At 49.1% G+C, this 20061-nt stretch overlaps 1 protein-coding gene across 1 annotated transcript in view; it reads right to left on the reverse strand.

Moving 5' to 3' along the window:
• The window catches only part of LOC143973417 (uncharacterized), an 803347-nt gene that overhangs the window by 404324 nt on the left and 378962 nt on the right, over positions 1–20061 (reverse strand). The gene's annotated exons all lie outside the window — the stretch shown is intronic.

Below are 20061 nucleotides of genomic sequence, written 5' to 3' on the forward strand. Positions count from 1 at the left end.
TATTGGCAGGTTGGGCTGGTACAGGACAGTTTGGGGGTGGTACAGGGCAGGTTTGGCTTGGTACAAGGCAGATTGGATGGTAGAGGACAGGTTTGGGGTGGTATAGCGCAGGTTGGGGAGGTACAGGGCAGGTTGGGGTGGTACAGGAAAGGTTTGGGGTGGTGCAGGGCAGGTTGAGAGTGGTACAGGGCAGGTTGGGGTGGTACAGAGCAGATTGGGGTGGTACAGGGCAGGTTTGGGGTGGTACAGGGCAGGTTGAGGGTGGTACAGGACAGGTTGGGTTGGTACAAGGCAGTTTGGGGTGGTACAGAGCAGGTTGGGGTGATACAGGGCAGATTGGGGGTGGTACAGGGCAGGGTTGGGGTGGTACAGGGCAAGTTTGGGGGTACAGGGCATGTTTGGGGTGGTACAGGGCAGGTTGGGGTAGTACAGGGCAGTTTGTTGTGGTACAGTGTAGGGTTGGGGTGGTACAGGGCAGGTTAGGGTGGTACAGGGCAAGTTGGGGGTAGTACAGGGCAGGCTTGGGGTGGTACAAGGCAGATTGGGGTGGTACAGGGCAGGTTTGGGGTGCTACAGGGCAGTTTGGGGTGGTACAGGGCAGGTTAAGGGTGGTACAGGGCAGGCTGGAGTGGCACAGGGCAGCTTGGGGGTGGTACAGGGCAGTTTGAGTGGTACAGGGCAGGTTTGGGGTGGTACAAGGTCAGTTGGGATGGTACAGGGCAGGTTTGGGGTGCTACATGGCAGTTTGGGGTGGTACAGGGCAGGTTGAGGGTGGTACAGGGCAGTTTGGGGTGGTACAGGGCAGGTTGAGGGTGGTACAGAGCAGTTTGGGGTGGTACAGGGCAGGTTAGGGGTGGTACAGGGCAGTTTGGGGTGGTACAGGGCAGGTTTGGGGTGGTACAGGACATGTTGGGGTGGTACAAGGCAGTTTGGGGTGGTACAGAGCAGGTTGGGGTGATACAGGGCAGATTGGGGGTGGTACAGGGCAGGTTTGGAGTGGTACAGGGCAAGTTGGGGGGTACAGGGAAGGTTGGGGGTGGTACAGGGCAGGTTGGGGTGGTACAGGGCAGGTTTGGGGTGGTACAAGGCAGGTTGAGGTGGTACAAGGCAGGATTGGGGTGGTACAGGACAGGTTGGGGGTGGTACAGGGCAGTTTGGGGTGGTACAGGGCAGGTTGAGGGTGGTACAGGGCAGGTTGGGGGTGGTACAGGGCAGTTGGGGGTGGTACAGGGAAGTGTGGGGTGCCACAGGGCAGTTTGGGGGTGATACAGGAAACATTGGGGGTGGTACAAGGCAGGTTGAGGGTGGTACAGGGCAGGTTGGAGGTGGTACAGGGCAGGTTTGTGGTGGCACAGGGCAGGTTGGGGGGTGTCACAGGGCAGGTTTGGGGTGGTACAGGGCAAGTTGGGGGGTACATGGCCGGTTGGGGGTGGTACAGGGCAGGTTGGGGTGGTACAGGGCAGGTTGGGGTGGTACAGGGCAGTTTGGGGTGGTACAAGGCACATTGGGGTGTACAGGGCAGGTTTGGGGTGGTACAGGGTAGGTTGGGGTGGTACAGGGCAGTTTGGGGTGGTACAGGGCAGGTTGGGGTGGTGCAGGACAGGTTGGGGGTGGTACAGGGCAGGTGTGGGGTGGTACAAGGCAGATTGGGGTGCTACAGGGCAGTTTAGGGTGCTACAGGGCAGATTGAGGGTGGTACAGGGCAGTTTGGGGTGGTACAGGGCAGGTTGAGGGTGGAAATGGGCAGGTTGGGGGTGGTACAGGGCAGTTTAGGATGGTACAGGGCAGGTTCGGGGTGGTTCAGAGCAGTTTGGGGTGGTACAGAGCAGGTTGGGGTTGTATAGGGCAGTTTGGGGTGATACAGGAAAGGTTGGGGTGGTACAGGGCAGGTTGAGGGTGGTACAGGGCAGGTTGGGGTGGTATAGGGCAGGTTTGGGTTGGTACAGGGCATGTTTGGGGTGGTACAAGGCAGGTTGGGGTGGTACAGGGCAGGTTTGGGGTGGTACAGGGCAGGTTGGGGGTGATATAGGAAACATTGGGGGTGGTACAAGGCAGGTTGAGGGTGGTACAGGGCAGGTTGGAGGTGGTACAGGGCAGGTTTGTGGTGTCACAGGGCAGGTTTGGGGTGGTACAGAGCAAGTTGGGGGGTACATGGCCAGTTGGGGGTGGTACAGGGCAGGTTGGGGTAGTACAGGGCAGGTTGGAGGTGGTACATGGCCGGTTGGGGGTGGTATAGGGCAGGTTTGTGGTGGCACACGGCAGGTTGGGTTGGTACAGGGCAGGTTGGGGTGGTACAGGGCAGGTTTGGGGTGGTACAGGGTAGGTTTGGGGTGGTACAGGGCAGGTTGGGGTGGTACAGGGCAGAGGCGGCTCTAGGCTTTGTGTGGATGGAGCACACAGGTGATCAGCACCACTTCCAGGGCGCCCTCCTCACCCATCAGACATAGGCAGCCAATACAACATCTGGGCCCAGCAAGATGACAACCCCTCTAGGATTTACCTCTGTGCCTTGGGAGAATGGGGAGGGGGTGTCACTGAATCATTCCACATCCACAGAGGAAGGAGAGTGGGGGATCCCAGCAAAGAGAGAGGGGGGGGAGGGGGAAGGGAGAGGGGGAGGGGCAGAGAGAGGGAGGGAGAGAGGGGGGAGAGGGGGAGGGGCAGAGAGAGGGAGGGAGAGAGGGGGAGATTAATTTCCTATATTACCCATGGGATAGGGTGAAATAGGCCTGTATGATATTATCACACTAATTGTGAAGCATATGCACGGCAGGCTTTAACTTTTTAACCTTGTGATATAATTATGGTTTAGCGCAGCTTTTTTATTTCTCTACTTCTACAAATTCCTCTGGATACGCCGCGCCCTACAAACAATTACCTTGTTTAATACTCGTACCAAGATAAAGGGATTTCATACATTTACAAGCTGCACAAAACCAACTAAACTTCCCTCAAAGGGGGAAAATCCTCAACTTCTCAGCAGATGTTTCAACATGGCGCTACTCTGCGAAAGCTCCACTCACATCCTCTGGATGCCTCACTGGGAAACACACAGAAGGTCCGACACCACTAGTATCAGACACCACTAGTATCATACACCACTAGTATCAGACACCACTAGTATCAGACACCGCTAGTATCAGACACCACTAGTATCAGACACCACTAGTATCACACACCACTAGTATCGGACACCACTAGTATCACACACCACTAGTATCACACACCACTAGTATCGGACACCACTAGTATCACACACCACTAGTATCAGACACCACTAGTATCAGACACCACTAGTATCAGACACCACTAGTATCAGACACCACTAATATCAGACACCGCTAATATCAGACACTGCTAATATCAGACACCGCTAATATCAGACACCGCTAGTATCAGACACCGCTAGTATCAGACACCGCTAGTATCAGACACCGCTAGTATTAGACACCTCTAGTATCAGACACCTCTAGTATCAGACACCGCTAGTATCATACACCACTAGTATCGGACACCACTAGTATCGGACACCACTAGTATCGGACACCACTAGTATCGGACACCACTAGTATCGGACACCACTAGTATCGGACACCACTAGTATCAGACACCACTAGTATCAGACACCACTAGTATCAGACACCACTAGTATCAGACACCACAGACCTTCCCGATTCTCTTCCTCCCAGTAATACCGCCTGCTGGAGAGGATGTAGAGAGACGGATCTACCCCCCACATCTGCTATGCTTGTCCAATAATCATCCCTTATTGGAATAAGGTAGAATCCCTCATTGGGAAAATGACTGGAACCCGCAAACACTTCCCCCTCAACAAGCGTTATTGGGACACAAGGTCCTGTCCCTACCATTTCATCCTCACACATATTTTCATTGCAGCGAGGCTCTTGATAGCACTTAACTGGAACGGCAACTTCCCTCCTTCCAGTCAACAACTACCCTCCACGCCCAATCAGCACTTCCACCTGGAACATGTGTATACAAAAGCACATCTTTCAGTACCTAAACTACAGGAACTTTGGGCCCCATGGACCAATCACCCCACAAACACCACCAGCCCCTAATGCCCCCTACACAGGAGCACATTTTCCGCCTGAAAAATCTCGGATGGTTTTTCCCACGGAATTCCGCTCCAGCTTGGCTTGCATACACACATCACACAAAAGTTCGCTGAACTTTCCACCGTCAAGAACGCGGTGACGTCCAACACTACGACGAGCCGAGAAAATTAAGTTCAATGCTTCCGAGCGTGCGTCAAATTATTTCCAAGCATGCGTAGGAAGTTTGCTGTCAGAATTGCTAAAGACTATCGGAATTTCCCATCCGAACTTTTTCCGACCGAAAAATTGAGAACCTGCTTTCAATCTTTTGTGTCACCCAGCAGGAGAATCCCATGGAGGCGGAGCTGTTGCTCTTTTTTTCAGTCTGTCGGGCAGCGTGAGATGGATTTACATTACGGAACTATTTTTTAACCACTTAACAACCAGTCCAAAGCCGATTAACAGCTACAGGACAGTTGTTTAACTCTGAGAGGCCGTTAATTAACATCCTCCTAGAATTCCGCTCTCGCACACCCCCTGGGGCGCGCACTCGAGAGTATCCGTGACCGCCGGGACTTGTGCATCACGGATCACGGTAAATGACCGCTCATCGCGGCCCTTTACCGCATGATCACTCTGTCAAATGACAGAGCAATCACTTGTAATTAGGGATGAGCTTCGTGTTCGAGTCAAACATACGTTTGTCTCGAACATCGGCTGTTCGCATGTTCAGCGAATTCCGAACGTTATGGGCCGTTTGCGCCAGATTCGTGTGGCGCTCACGGCCCACAATGCACTGCGCCATTGCAGTGCATTGCTGGCTCATGATTAGCCAAGCATGCACTGTGACCCCGCATGCTTGGCCAATCACAGCGCCAGCAGTGAGGAGAGCCATGATTGGCCACAGGTAGGATGCCTATGGCCAATCATAGCTCAGGCTGTGTAGTACATGCCCCATACTAAATAAGACCGCCAGCGCGGCGGCCTTGTGTAGTGTGTTGGCGTCTGTAGGAGTTAGTGGGTGTTCTCTGTGTACCTTCAACACAGTACACACCGATCGTTATCGGCCAATTTTGCGTTCTTGCTCTTCTGTAGTGGGTGTTGTCTGCGTGCCCTGACCGCAGTATACACCATTATATCCACCTATATAGCTAGCTATATTTCTCTTTTGTAATAGAGCTTGCAGTCAGTTGTAGGAGATTGTGCGTGCTGTCTGCGTGCCCTGACCGCACGATACACTATTATATCCACCTATATGCCATCTGCAGGAGTTAGTGGGTGTTGTGTGCCTCCAGCACAATATACACTACCCAATTGCTGGTTTTCCCATCTTCCTTCAGGCCATTACCATGTCTGGAAGGCCAACAAGGAGAGGCAGACAGGCATGAGCCGATAAAAGAGGGCAAGCAGGCTCCGTGTATAGAGACAACAGTGTTGGTCGTGGACGCGGTGCATCGTCATCATCAGCACGTGGACATGGGACACTCTTGTCCTTCTTTTTGGCAGCTGGACGTGTAGAGTGGATGACCAAGCCCTCTTCAACCTCCTCATCCTCTCTCACCCAGGCTCAGGGTACTAGCAAAGTAGCTGCCAACGCATCGTCTTCCCTCGTCTCAGGAGTCCCCTGAACTCTTTGAGCACAGTGTTGGGAACATGCTCCAGGAGAATGCTCAGTGTTTTGTAGGCTCTGATGATGATACTCAGCTAAAGGAAGGCAGTAGCGTGAGCACAGAGAGAGGGGATGCTGAAGAAGGACAGCAATCTGACAGTCACAAGCTGCAGCATACTGCCAGGTTTGCTCCAGCGATGAAGAGAGAGGGGATGATGAGGGCACTGACTCCACGTGGGTGCCTGGTAGGAGAGAGGAGGAGGAGGAGGCACATGTCCAACGAGGCAGGATGCCCTCCGGGGGCCAGCTTAGGGGCAGCACACCGACTGAATCACACCACAGAGCTCTGCCTGTGCAGGGCGCTGCCTCTGTGCGTTATTCTAAAAGTTCTTTGGTGTGGGCCTTTTTTGAGACGAGTGCATCAGATCGCATCGCTGCTATTTGCAACATATGTCTCAAGCGTATCTCGCGTGGCCAAAACATCAGCCGCTTGAGCACCACATGCTTAACCAGACATATGTTGACCTGCCATGCAGCTCCTTGGCAAGCGTACCTCAAAGACCCACACCAAAGAACAAAGCGGACCTCTCCTTGCTCCTCATCAGCTGGGATCTCCAACCCCACTAGACCTTCAGTCCTCTCTGAAACCTGCTCTGAGAGGAATGAAGGTGTAGAATTAGGTGTGTCACAGCCAAATGCTTCCGGGCTCTCTGCTAGCAGTACACCCATGTCCGATTATAGCAGGCAAATTTCCCTGCCCCAGCTGCTGGACCGTAGAAAGAAGTTCACTCTCAGCCATCCACATGCCCAGCGGTTGAATGCTAGCTTGGCTAAATTGCTAGCACTTCAAATGCTGCCTTTTCAGTTGGCAGACTCGGCCCCCTTCCGTGAGTTTGTACAATGTGAAGTTCCTCAGTGGCAGGTCCCCAAACGCCACTTTTTCTCACAGAAGGCGATTCCGGCTCTCTACCGGCATGTGGAAGGCAATTTCCTTGCTTCGCTGCAGTAAGGTGCATATTAATGCTGACTCATGGTCCAGCAGGCATGGACAGGGACGTTACCTGTCTTTCACGGCCCATTGGGTCACTCTTATGGCAGCTGGGAAGGATGCAGGACAAGGTGCAGTAGTGTTGGAGGTTGTTCCGCCACCATGCCTCCAAAATGCTATTACTGGTTGTAACACACCTCTCTCCTCCACCCCCTCCTCTTCTTCCTCCATGGCCTCTTCCAGTGCTCTGTCCTCAGAACCAGTGGTGCTCCGTAGGCGTTCCAGGGGCTACGCAAATACGCAGGCAAAACAATGCCATGGCGTGCTTGCGCTGGTTTGTTTGGGGGACAGGAGCCACACTGGGGCAGATATTTTGTCAGCTCTGCAGGGACAGGCCGAGAGGTGGTTGACACCACACCAGCTTAAGCCAGGAATGGTGGTTTGTGACAATGGCACCAACCTCTTCTCCGCCCTCCGACAGGGACAACTGACCCATGTGCCCTGTGTGGCTCACTTCCTTAACCTTTTGGTGCAGCGGTTCTTGGGCAGGTACCCGGGCTTACAGGATGTCCTGAAGCAGGCCAGGAAACTTTGTGTGCATTTTCGCTGATCATTTAATGCCTGTGCTCGGCTGGCTGAGCTCCAAAAGGAGTTGAACCTGCTCAAGAACCGCCTTATATGTGACATGCCCACCAGGTGGAACTCAACGTTGGCCATGCTGAAGTGGCTGCACACGCAGCAGAGGGCCATCAATGAGTACCTGTGCGACTACGGCACCAGGACAGGGTCACGGGAGCTTGGTTTTTTCTCACCTCACCAGTGGGGCATGATCAGGGATGCATGCACTGTCCTGTCACCGTTTGAGGAGGCCACAAGGATGGTGAGCAGTGACAGTGCATGCATCAGTGACACTGTACCTCTTGTCCACCTCTTGGAGCATACACTGTGTGAAATAATGGACAGGGCACTTGAGGCAGAACAGAGGCAGGAAGAGGAGGACTTCCTTGCCTCTCAAGGCCCCCTTTATCCAGACAGTGTTCCTGCTGTCCCACCCATCACACAGGAAGAGGAGGAGGATGATTGTGTCAGCATGGAGGTGGAGGCCAGCACTCAGCATCAGCAGCAGCAGCAGCAGCAGCAGCAGCAGTCTTGTAGGGATGATTTACAGTCCCAAGAAACCCATGGACTTTTACGTGGCTGGGAGGAGGTAGCTGCGGATCATGTTGTCCTTAGTGACCCAGAGGACTCTGGACCGAATGCCTCAGCTAACCTATGCTGCATGGCCTCCCTGATCCTGCAAAGCCTGCGGAAGGATCCTCGTATTCTTCGGATCAAGGAGAGGGACCATTACTGGCTGGCCACTCTCCTTGATCCACGGTACAAGGGTAAGGTTGCCGACCTTATCTTGCCATCGCAGAGGGAGCAGAGGATGAGACATCTCCGGGAGGCCTTGCAGAAAGGTCCGTGCAACGCGTTCCCAGAGACTGGGAGGTTATCAAACTCCTGGTCCTGGACAACGTGTTGCTGAGGCATCGGTCAGAAGGAGCAGTGGAGAAGGTGGCCATCTGACCGATGCGTTCAGACAAGTTTTTAGTCCGCAGCCCCAAGGCAACCATCGCCAGCGTCTGATTTACATGGCGCAGGAATACCTAGGGTCAAGGTGAGACTTGGACACCTTTCCCACCGAAAATCCTCTGGCTTACTGGATCTTGAGGATGGATCACTGGCCAGAGCTTGCACAGTATGCAATTGAGCTACTGACCTGTCCTGCATCCAGCGTTCTTTCGGAACGTACCTTCAGTGCTGCTGGTGGCTTTGTTACCGATCACAGGGTGTGCCTGTCCACCGACTCAGTTGATCGACTGACCTTCATCAAGATGAATCAGTCTTGGATCACCCACAGCTACCAAGCACCTGAAGCTGATGTAACCAATTTTTTTTTTAAATATCACATCCCTTCAAGACTGCCTATGCTGATGCTGAGTGACTGTCCTGTTATGTTGATTGTCTATCCTCTTCCTCCTCCACTGATATGTTGGAAGAACATTTTTGGTTCTGGGTGATGCCACCAGCCCAATTTTTCTGCCCCTGTTTAACAGGGGCATTTAATTACAATTTTTGATGCAATGCTTTGCAGCAGGGCTCATTCCTGCACCACAACTAGAGTATATGGGAGAGGTTGCAGTGTCATGGCACCAGCACCAGTGCTAGCAGCCCAATTTTCCTGCCCCTGTTTAACCGGTTCCTGACCAGCACATGCCGATGTACGCCGGCAGAATGGCACGGGCAGGCATATTGGCGTATAGGTACGTCCAATCTTCAATGCCACCCTGCCATCGTGAGCGCGCCGTCGGCGGCATGCTCGCGTACCGTTCGGGACCCCCATGAGTCCGGTCGCGGGTCCCGCGGACTCGATCGCCGCGGGCATACCCGCGATCGTCTCATGGGACATCTGAATGGAGGAAATTACACAGTATTTCTCCATTCTGCCTAGCAACTAGTGACGCTGATCTCTGCTCCATGTGATTGAAGCAGAGATCAGTGTTCACTAAATGAAAGCCCAACCCCCCCACAGTTAGTAACACACCCCTAGGAACACTTTACCCCTACACTGCCACCCACTGGTTAACCCCTTCACTGCCAGTGTCATTTACACAGGAATCACTGCATTTATATAGCACTGATTGTTGTATAAATGACAATGGTCCCAAAAATGTGTCAAAAATGTCCAATGTGTCCGCCACAATGTCGCAGTCACAATAAAAATCGCTGATCGCCGCCATTACTAGTAAAAAAAATAATAAAAAATGATTAATAAAAATGCCATAAAACTATCCCTATTTTGTAAACGCTATAACTTTTGCGCAAACCAATCAATAATCGCTTATTGCGATTTTTTTGCCAAAAATATGTGGAAGAATACGTATCGGCCTAAACTGAGGGAAAAAAATGTTTTTTTATATATTTTTGGGGGATATTTATTAGAACAAAAAGTAAAAAATAATGCGTTTTTTTCAAAATTGTTGCGCTATTTTGTTTATAGTGCAAAAAATAAAAACCGCAGAGGTGATCAAATACCACCAAAAGAAAGCTCTATTTGTGGGAAAAAAAGGACGTCAATTTTGTTTGGGAGCCACATCGCACGACCGCGTAATGGTGAGTTAAAATGACGCAGTGCCGAATCACAAAAAGTGCTCTGGTCTTTGACTAGCAAAATGGTCCGGTTTGTAAGTGGTTAACAGGGGCGTTTAATTACAATTTTTGATGCAATGCTTTGCAGCAGGGCTCATTCCTGCACTACAACTAGAGTATATGGGAGAGGTTGCAGTGTCGTGGCACCAGCACCAGTGCCTAAGGCCCAATTTTTCTGCCCCTGTTTAACTGGGACATGTAATTACAATTCATGATATAATAGTTCACAGCAGGGCCCGTTCCTGTGCTCACCCAGAGTAACTGTGAGGACTTATAGTGTTGTGCCACCAGCACCACAACCACCAAAGGTCAATTTTTCTACCACTGTTCAACAATGGCATGTAATTACAATTCTTGATGTAATCGTTCACAGCAGGGCGCTCCAGCGCCCACCAAGAGTCACTTTGAGGGCTTACAATGTTGTGGCAAAACCAACACCTTGTTCCGCCATTTCTGCAGAGCATATAGGCCAGGCCCCTACTTTCAAACATCCAACTTACAAACATCTCCTACTTGCAAATGGAAGGAGACAACAGCAAGTGAGATGAAAAAAGATGGACGACAAAACAAATTATACAGGGGTGATAACCCTTCCCTATGTTTTCCAAAAAGCTTAAAAATAGTTTTTTTGACTGGAGCTACACTTTAAAAATGTACCAGTTGAAAATTACAAACAGATTCAACTTAACACAACAAACCCACACAGTCCCTATCTTGTTTGCACCGCCTGTATACTGCTGTTCTGAGTATATAGGGCCTGGGGGCCACACACATTTCCTTTTTTTAATATGGGTACGGGGTTCCCCTTAATATGCGTACAAGACCCAAATAGGCTGGTAATGGGCAGGGAGGGCTACCCATGCCATGTTTCTCAATGATTTTCATCCATATTGCAGGAACCAGATATAACATTAAAACCGCAAGCAGTTTTAAATGATGTTATTTCCGTTTAATGTCATTTTGTGCAGGGACTGTTCTAAACACGGGAAACACGTGGCACTTCACAGGCATACTACAGACACCCCCCAGGCACCATATTTAAAGTGATATTTCACTTTTTTTTCACTTTAATCGTCATTAAAATCAGTGCTCCCGCCAAAACTGGCATTTTTAAAAACATTGTCCCCTGGGGCAGGAGCCGGGTGCCCAAACCCTTTTTAGGACAGAATCTTGCAAATTAGCCATTAAAATTAGCATTTTTTTATTTTGACCGTTCGAGTCCCATAGACTTCAATGGGGTTCTAAAGTTCATACGAATTTGGGGTCAGTTCTGATGCGAACCGAACTGGGGGGTGTTCGGCTCATCCCTACTTGTAAACAAACCGGCGCCATGTTATGACGCCGGATCCTCCCTCTCTGTACCGATTGGTACAGCGAAGGGGGATAAGATCGGTGTTAGCAGCGCTGTGGGCTGCATCTGCAGTGCCCACATCACTGCTCACCGAAATTTAACCCCTTAAATCCCTGCCAATACTCTGCAATACCCAATACCCTGCCAATACTCTGTAATACCCGCCAATACTCTGCAATACCTGCCAATACTCTGCAATACCCGCCAATACTCTGCAATACCCAATACCCTGCCAATACTCTGCCATACCCTGCCAATACTCTGCAATACCCAATACCCTGCCAATACTCTGAAATACCCAATACCCTGCCAATACTCTGCAATACCCAATACCCTGCCAATACTCTGCAATCCCGGGTAATACTCTGCAATAACCAGCCAATACTCTGCAATACCCACCAATATTCTGCAATACCCTGCCAATACACTGAAATACCCAATACCCTGCCAATACTCTGCCATACCCTGCCAAAACTCTGCAATACCCTGTCATACCCTGCCAATACTCTGCAATACCCTGCCAATACTCTGCAATACTCTGCCATACCCTGCCAATACTCTGCAATACCCAATACCCTGCCAATACTTTGCAATCCCCGCCAATACTCTGCAATACCCAGCCAATACTCTGCAATATCCTGCCAATACTCTGCAATACCCTGCCAATACTCTGCAATGCCCAATACCCTGACAATATTCTGCCATACTCTGTCAATACTCTGCATTACTCTGCCATACCCTGCCAATACTCTGCAATACCCTGCCAATACTCTGCTATACCCCGCAAATACCCTGCCAATACTCTGCAATACTCTGCCATACCCTGCCGATACTCTGCATTACCCAATACCCTGCCAATACTCTGAAATACTCTGCCAATACTATGCAATACCCAATACCATGCCAATACTATGAAATACCCAATACCCTGCCAATACTCTGCAATACCCGCCAATACTCTGCAATACTCAATATCCTGCCAATACTCTACAATCCCCGCCAATACTCTGCATTACCCGCCAATATTCTGCAATACCCTGCCAATACTCTGAAATACCCTGCCAATACTCTGCAATACCCTGTCATACCCTGCCAATACTCTGCAATACCCTGTCAATACTCTGCAATACTCTGCCATAACCTGCCAATACTCTGCAATACCCAATACCCTGCCAATACTCTGCAATACCCGCCAATACTCTGCATTACCCGCCAATATTCTGCAATACCCTGCCAATACTCTGAAATACCCAATAGCCTGCCAATACTCTGCCATGCCCTGCCAATACTCTGCAATACCCTGTCATACCCTGCCAATACTCTGCAATACCCTGCCAAAACTCTGCAATACTCTGCCATACCCTGTCAATACTCTGCAATACCCTGCCAATACTCTGCAATACTCTGCCATACCCTGTCAATACTCTGCAATAACCTGCCAATACTCTGCAATGCCCTGCCAATACTCTGCAATCCCCGTCAATACTCTACAATCCCCGCCAATACTCTGCATTACCCGCCAATATTCTGCAATACCCTGCCAATACTCTGAAATACCCAATACCCTGCCAATACTCTGCCATGCCCTGCCAATACTCTGCAATACCCTGTCATACCCTGCCAATACTCTGCAATACCATGCCAATACTCTGCAATACTCTGCCATACCCTGCCAATACTCTGCAATACTCTGTCATACCCTGCCAATACTCTGCATTACCCAATACCCGGCCAATACTCTGAAATACCCTGCCAATACTCTGCAATAACCAATACCCTGCCAATACTCTGTAATACCCAGCCAATACTCTGCAATATCCTGCCAATACTCTGCAATACTCTGCAAATACTCTGCAATACCCGCCAATACTCTGCAATACCCTGCCGATACTCAGCAATACCCAGCCAATACTCAGCAATACCCTGGCAATACTCTGCCAATACTCTGCAATACTCTACAATACTTTGCAATACCCTGCCGATACTCAGCAATACCCAGCCAATCCTCTGCAATACCCTGGCAATACTCTGCAATACTATACAATACTCTGCAATACTCTGTCATACCCTGCCAATACTCTGCAATACTCTGCCAATACTCTGCAATACCCAATACCCTGCCAACACTGTGCAATACCCTGCCAATACTCTGCAATACCCAATACCCTGCCAATACTCTGCAATTCCGGCCAATACTCTGCAATAACCAGCCAATACTCTGCAATACCCGCCAATACTCTGCAATACTCAATACCCTGCCAATACTCTACAATACCCACCAATACTCTGCAATACCCACCAATATTCTGCAATACCCTGCCAATACACTGAAATACCCAATACCCTGCCAATACTCTGCCATACCCTGCCAATACTCTGCAATACCCTGTCATACCCTGCCAATACTCTGAAATACCCTGCCAATACTCTGCAATACTCTGCCATACCCTGCCAATACTCTGCAATACCCTGCCAATACTCTGCAATACCCAATACCCTGCCAATACTTTGCAATCCCCGCCAATACTCTGCAATACCCAGCAAATACTCTGCAATATCCTGCCAATACTCTGCAATACCCTGCCAATACTCTGCAATGCCCAATACCCTGACAATATTCTGCCATACCCTGTCAATACTCTGCATTACTCTGCCATACCCTGCCAAAACTCTGCAATACCCTGCCAATACTCTGCTATACCCCGCCAATACCCTGCCAATACTCTGCAATACTCTGCCATACCCTGCCAATACTCTGCATTACCCAATACCCTGTCAATACTCTGAAATACTCTGCCAATACTCTGCAATACCCTGCCAACACTCTGCAGTGCCCAATACCCTGACAATATTCTGCCATACCCTGTCAAAACTCTGCATTACTCTGCCATACCCTGCCAATACTCTGCAATACTCTGCCATACCCTGCCAATACTCTGCATTACCCAATACCCAGCCAATACTCTGAAATTCCCTGCCAATACTCTGCAATAACCAATATCCTGCCAATACTCTGCAATACCTGCCAATACTCTGCAATACCCAATATCCTGCCAATACTCTGCAATACCCAGCCAATACTCTACAATATCCTGCCAATACTCTGCAATACTCTGCAATACTCTGCAAATACTCTGCAATACCCGCCAATACTCTGCAATACCCTGCCGATACTCAGCAATACCCAGCCAATACTCAGCAATACCCAGCCAATCCTCTGCAATACCCTGGCAATACTCTGCCAATACACTGCAATACTCTGCCAATACACTGGAATACTCTGTCATACCCTGCCAATACTCTGCAATACCCTGCCAATATTCTACAATACCCAATACCCTCCCAATACTTTGTGATACCCTGCCAATACTCTGCAATACCCAATAACCTGCCAATACTCTGCCATACCCTGCCATACCCTGCCAATACTCTGCAATACCCTGTCATACCCTGCCAATACTCTGCAATACCGTGCCAATACTCTGCAATGCTCTGCCATACCCTGCCAATACTCTGCAATACCCAATACCCTGCCAATACTCTGCAATCCCCGCCAATACTCTGCAATACCCAACCAGTACTCTGCAATACCCTGCCAATACTCTGCAATATACTGCCAATACTCTGCAATGCCCAGTACTCTGACAATATTCTGTCATACCCTGTCAATACTCTGCATTACTCTGCCATACCCTGCCAAAACTCTGCAATAATCTGTCATACCCTGCCAATACTCTGCAATACCCTGCCAATACTCTGCTATACCCCGCCAATACCCTGCCAATACTCTGCAATACTCTGCCATACCCTGCCACTATTCTGCATTACCCAATACCCTGTCAATACTCTGAAATACCCTGCCAATACTCTGCAATACCCAATACCCTGCCAATACTCTGAAATACCCAATACCCTGCCAATACTCTGCCATACCCTGCCAATACTCTGCCATACCCTGCCAGTACTCTGACATACCCTGCCAATACTCTGCAATGCCCAATTCCCTGTCAATACTCTGCAATACCCAATACCCTGCCATCACGGCCAATACTCTGCAATACCCAGCCAATACTCTGCAATACCTGCCAATACTCTTCAATACTCAATACCTTGCAAATACTCACCAATACTCTGCAATAACCGCCAATATTCTGCAATACCCTGCCAATACTCTGAAATACCCAATACCCTGCCAATACTCTGCCATACCCTGCCAATACTCTGCAATACCCTGTTATACTCTGCCAATACACTGCAATACCCTGCCAATACTCTGCAATACTGTGCCATACCCTGCCAAAACTCTGTAATACCCTCTACCCTGCCAATACTCTGCAATCCCGCCAAAACTCTGCAATACCCAGCCAATACTCTGCAATACCCTGCCAATACTATGCAATGCCAATACCCTGACAATATTCTGCCATACCCTGTCAATACTCTGCATTACTCTGCCATACCCTGCCAATACTCTGCAATACTCTGCCATACCCTGCCAATACTCTGCATTGCCCAATACCCTGCCAATACTCTGAAATACCCTGCCAATACCCTGCTAATACTCTGAAATACCCTGCCAATACTCTGCAATACCTGCCAATACTCTGCAATACCCGCCAATACTCAGCAATACCCAGCCAAAACTCAGCAATACCCAGCCAATCCTCTGCAATACCCTGGCAATACTCTGCAATACTCTACAATACTCTGCAATACTCTGTCATACCCTTCCAATACTCAACAATACAATGCCAATACCCTACAATATCCAATACCCTGCCAATACTCTTCAATACTCGCCAATACTCTGCAATACCCAACCAATACTCTGCAATAAACTGCCCATTCTCTGCAATACCCGCCAATACTCTGCAATACCCTGCCAATACTCTGCAATACCCAATACCCTGCCAATACTCTGCCATACCCTGCCAATACTCTGCAACACTCTGTCAAACCCTGCCAATGCTCTGCAATACCCTGCCAATACTCTGTCATACCCTGCCAAAACTCTGCCATACTCTGCCATGCCCTGTCAATAATCTGCAATACCCTGCCAATACTCTGCAATACCCAATACCCTGCCAATACTCTGCAATACCCTGCCAATACTCTGCAATACCCAACACCATGCCAATACTCTGCAATACCCTGCCAATACTCTGCAATACCCGCCAATACTCTGCAATACCCAATACCCTGCCAATACTTTGAAATACCCAGCCAATACTCTGCAATAAACGCCAATATCCGCCAATACCCGCCAATACCCGCCAATACCCGCCAATACCCGTCAATACTCTGCAATACCCAATATCCTGAAAATACTCTGCAATACCGCCAATACCCTGCCAATACTCTGCAAAACCCTGCCAATACTCTGCAAAACCCTGCCAATACTCTGCAATACCCAATACCCTGCCAATACTCTGCAATACACTGCCAATACTCTGCAATACCCAATACCCTGCCAATACTCTGCAGTACCCTGCCATTACTCTGCAATACCCAATACCCTGCCAATACTCTGCAATACCCTGCCAATACTCAGCCATATCCTGCCAATACTCTGCAATTCCCAATACCCTGCCAATACTCTGCAATACCCAGCCAATACTCTGCAATACCCTGCCAATACTCTGCAATACTCAATACCCTGTCAATACTCTGCAATACCCTGCCAATACTCTCCAATAACCTGCCAATACTTTGTAATACCCAATACCCTGCCAATCCTCTGCAATACTCTGCCATACCCTGCCAATACTCTGCAATACTCTTCTTTTCCCTGCCAATACCCTTCCAATTCTCTGCAATACTCTGCCATACCCTGCCAATACTCTGCAATACCCTGCCGATACTCAGCAATACCCAGCCAATACTCAGCAATACCCAGCCAATCCTCTGCAATACCCTGGCAATACTCTGCCAATACCCTGCCAATACTCTGCAATACCCTGCCAATACTCTACAATACCCAATACCCTGCCAATACTTTGCGATACCCTGCCAATACTCTGCAATACCCAATAACCTGCCAATACTCTGCCATACCCTGCAATACCCTGCCAATACTCTGCAATACCCTGTCATACCCTGCCAATACTCTGCAATACCGTGCCAATACTCTGCAATACTCTGCAATACCCTGCCAATACTCTGCAATACCCAATACCCTGCCAATACTCTGCAATCCCCGCCAATACTCTGCAATACCCAGCCAATACTCTGCAATACCCTGCCAATACTCTGCAATCCCCGCCAATACTCTGCAATACCCAGCCAATACTCTGTAATACCCTGCCAATACTCTGCAATACACTGCCAATACACTGCAATGCCCAATACTCTTACAATATTCTGCCATACCCTGTCAATACTCTGCATTTCTCTGCCATACCCTGCCAAAACTCTGCAATAATCTGTCATACCCTGCCAATACTCTACAATACCCTGCTATTACTCTACTATACCCCACCAATACCCTGCAAATACTCTGCAATACTCTGCCATACCCTGCCACTATTCTGCATTACCCAATACCCTGCCAATACTCTGAAATACCCTGCCAATACTCTGCAATGCCCAATACCCTGCCAATACTCTGCAATACCCAATACCCTGCCAATACTCTGTAATCCCGACCAATACTCTGCAATACCCAGCCAATACTCTGCAATACCTGCCAATACTCTTCAATACTCAATACCTTGCCAATACTCTACAATACCCACCAATACTCTGCAATAACCGCCAATATTCTGCAATACCCTGCCAATACTCTGAAATACCCAATACCCTGCCAATACTCTGCCATACCCTGCCAATACTCTGCAATACCCTGTTATACTCTGCCAATACACTGCAATACCCTGCCAATACTCTGCAATACTCTGCCATACCCTGCCAATACTCTGCAATACCCTCTACCCTGCCAATACTCTGCAATCCCTGCCAATACTCTGAAATACCCTGCCAATAACCTGCTAATACTCTGAAATACCCTGCCAATACTCTGCAATACCTGCCAATACTCTGCAATACCCAATATTCTACCCATACTCTGCAATACCCAGCCAATTCTCTGCAATACCCTGCCAATACTCTGAAATACTCTGCAAATACTCTGCAATACCCGCCAATACTCTGCAATACCCTGCCAATACTCCGCAATACCCAGCCAACACTCAGCAATACCCAGCCAATCCTCTGCAATACCCTGGCAATACTCTGCAATACTCTACAATACTCTGCAATACTCTGTCATACCCTTCCAATACTCTGAAATACAATGCCAATGCCTTACAATAGCCAATACCCTGCCAATACTGTGCAATACCCTGCCAATACTCTACAATACCCAATACACTGCCAGTACTTTGCAATACCCTGCCGATACTCTGCAATACCCAATACCCTGCCAATACTCTGCCATACCCTGCCAATACTCTTCAATACCCAATACCCTGCCAATACTCTTCAATACTCGCCAATACTCTGCAATACCTATCCAATACTCTGCAATAAACTGCCCATTCTCTGCAATACCCGCCACTACTCTCCAATAACCTGCCAATACTCTGCAATACCCAATACCCTGTCAATCCTCTGCCATACCCTGCCAATACTCTGCAATACTCTGCCTTACCCTGCCAATACTCTGCAATACTCTTCTTTCCCCTGCCAATACCCAGCCAATACTCTGCAATACCTTGACAATACTCTGCCATAACCCTGCCAATACTCTGGCATACCCTGCCAATACTCTGCAATACCCAATACTCTGCAATACCTTGCCAATACTCTGCAATACCCAATACCCTGCCAATACGCTGCAATACCCACCAATACTCCGCAATACCCAATACCCTGTCAATACTCTGCAATACCCAGCCAATACTCTGCAATACCCAGCCAATACTCTGCAATACTCTGCCAATACTCTGCAATACCCAGCCAATACTCTGCAATACCCAGCCAATACTCTGCAATACTCTGCCAATACTCTGCAATACCCGCCAATACTCTGCAATACCACCCAACGTTCTGCAATACCCTGCCAATACTCTGCAATACCCAATACCTTGCCAATACACTGCTATACCCTGCCAATACTCTGAAATACTCTTCCATACACTGCCAATACTCTGCAATACTCTGCAAAATTCTGTCATACCCTGCCAATACTCTGCAATACCCTGCCAATACTCTGTAATACCCAATACCCTGCCAATACTCTGCAATACCCTGCCAATACTCTGCAATACCCAATACCCTGCCAATAGTCTGCAATACCCGGCCAATACTCTGCCATATCCTGCCAATACCCTGCCAATACTCTGCCATACCCTGCCAATACTCTTCAATACCCAATACCCTGCCAATACTCTTCAATACTCGCCAATACTCTGCAATACCTATCCAATACTCTGCAATAAACTGCCCATTCTCTGCAATACCCGCCACTACTCTCCAATAACCTGCCAATACTCTGCAATACCCAATACCCTGTCAATCCTCTGCCATACCCTGCCAATACTCTGCAATACTCTGCCTTACCCTGCCAATACTCTGCAATACTCTTCTTTCCCCTGCCAATACCCAGCCAATACTCTGCAATACCTTGACAATACTCTGCCATAACCCTGCCAATACTCTGCCATACCCTGCCAATACTCTGCAATACCCAATACTCTGCAATACCTTGCCAATACTCTGCAATACCCAATACCCTGCCAATACGCTGCAATACCCACCAATACTCCGCAATACCCAATACCCTGTCAATACTCTGCAATACCCAGCCAATACTCTGCAATACCCAGCCAATACTCTGCAATACTCTGCCAATACTCTGCAATAC

Source organism: Lithobates pipiens, unplaced genomic scaffold (genome assembly GCF_037356315.1).
Source record: "Lithobates pipiens isolate NorthernLeopardFrog02 unplaced genomic scaffold, aLitPip1_a1.2 Scaffold_81, whole genome shotgun sequence".
In the NCBI taxonomy this organism is placed as follows: domain Eukaryota; kingdom Metazoa; phylum Chordata; class Amphibia; order Anura; family Ranidae; genus Lithobates; species Lithobates pipiens.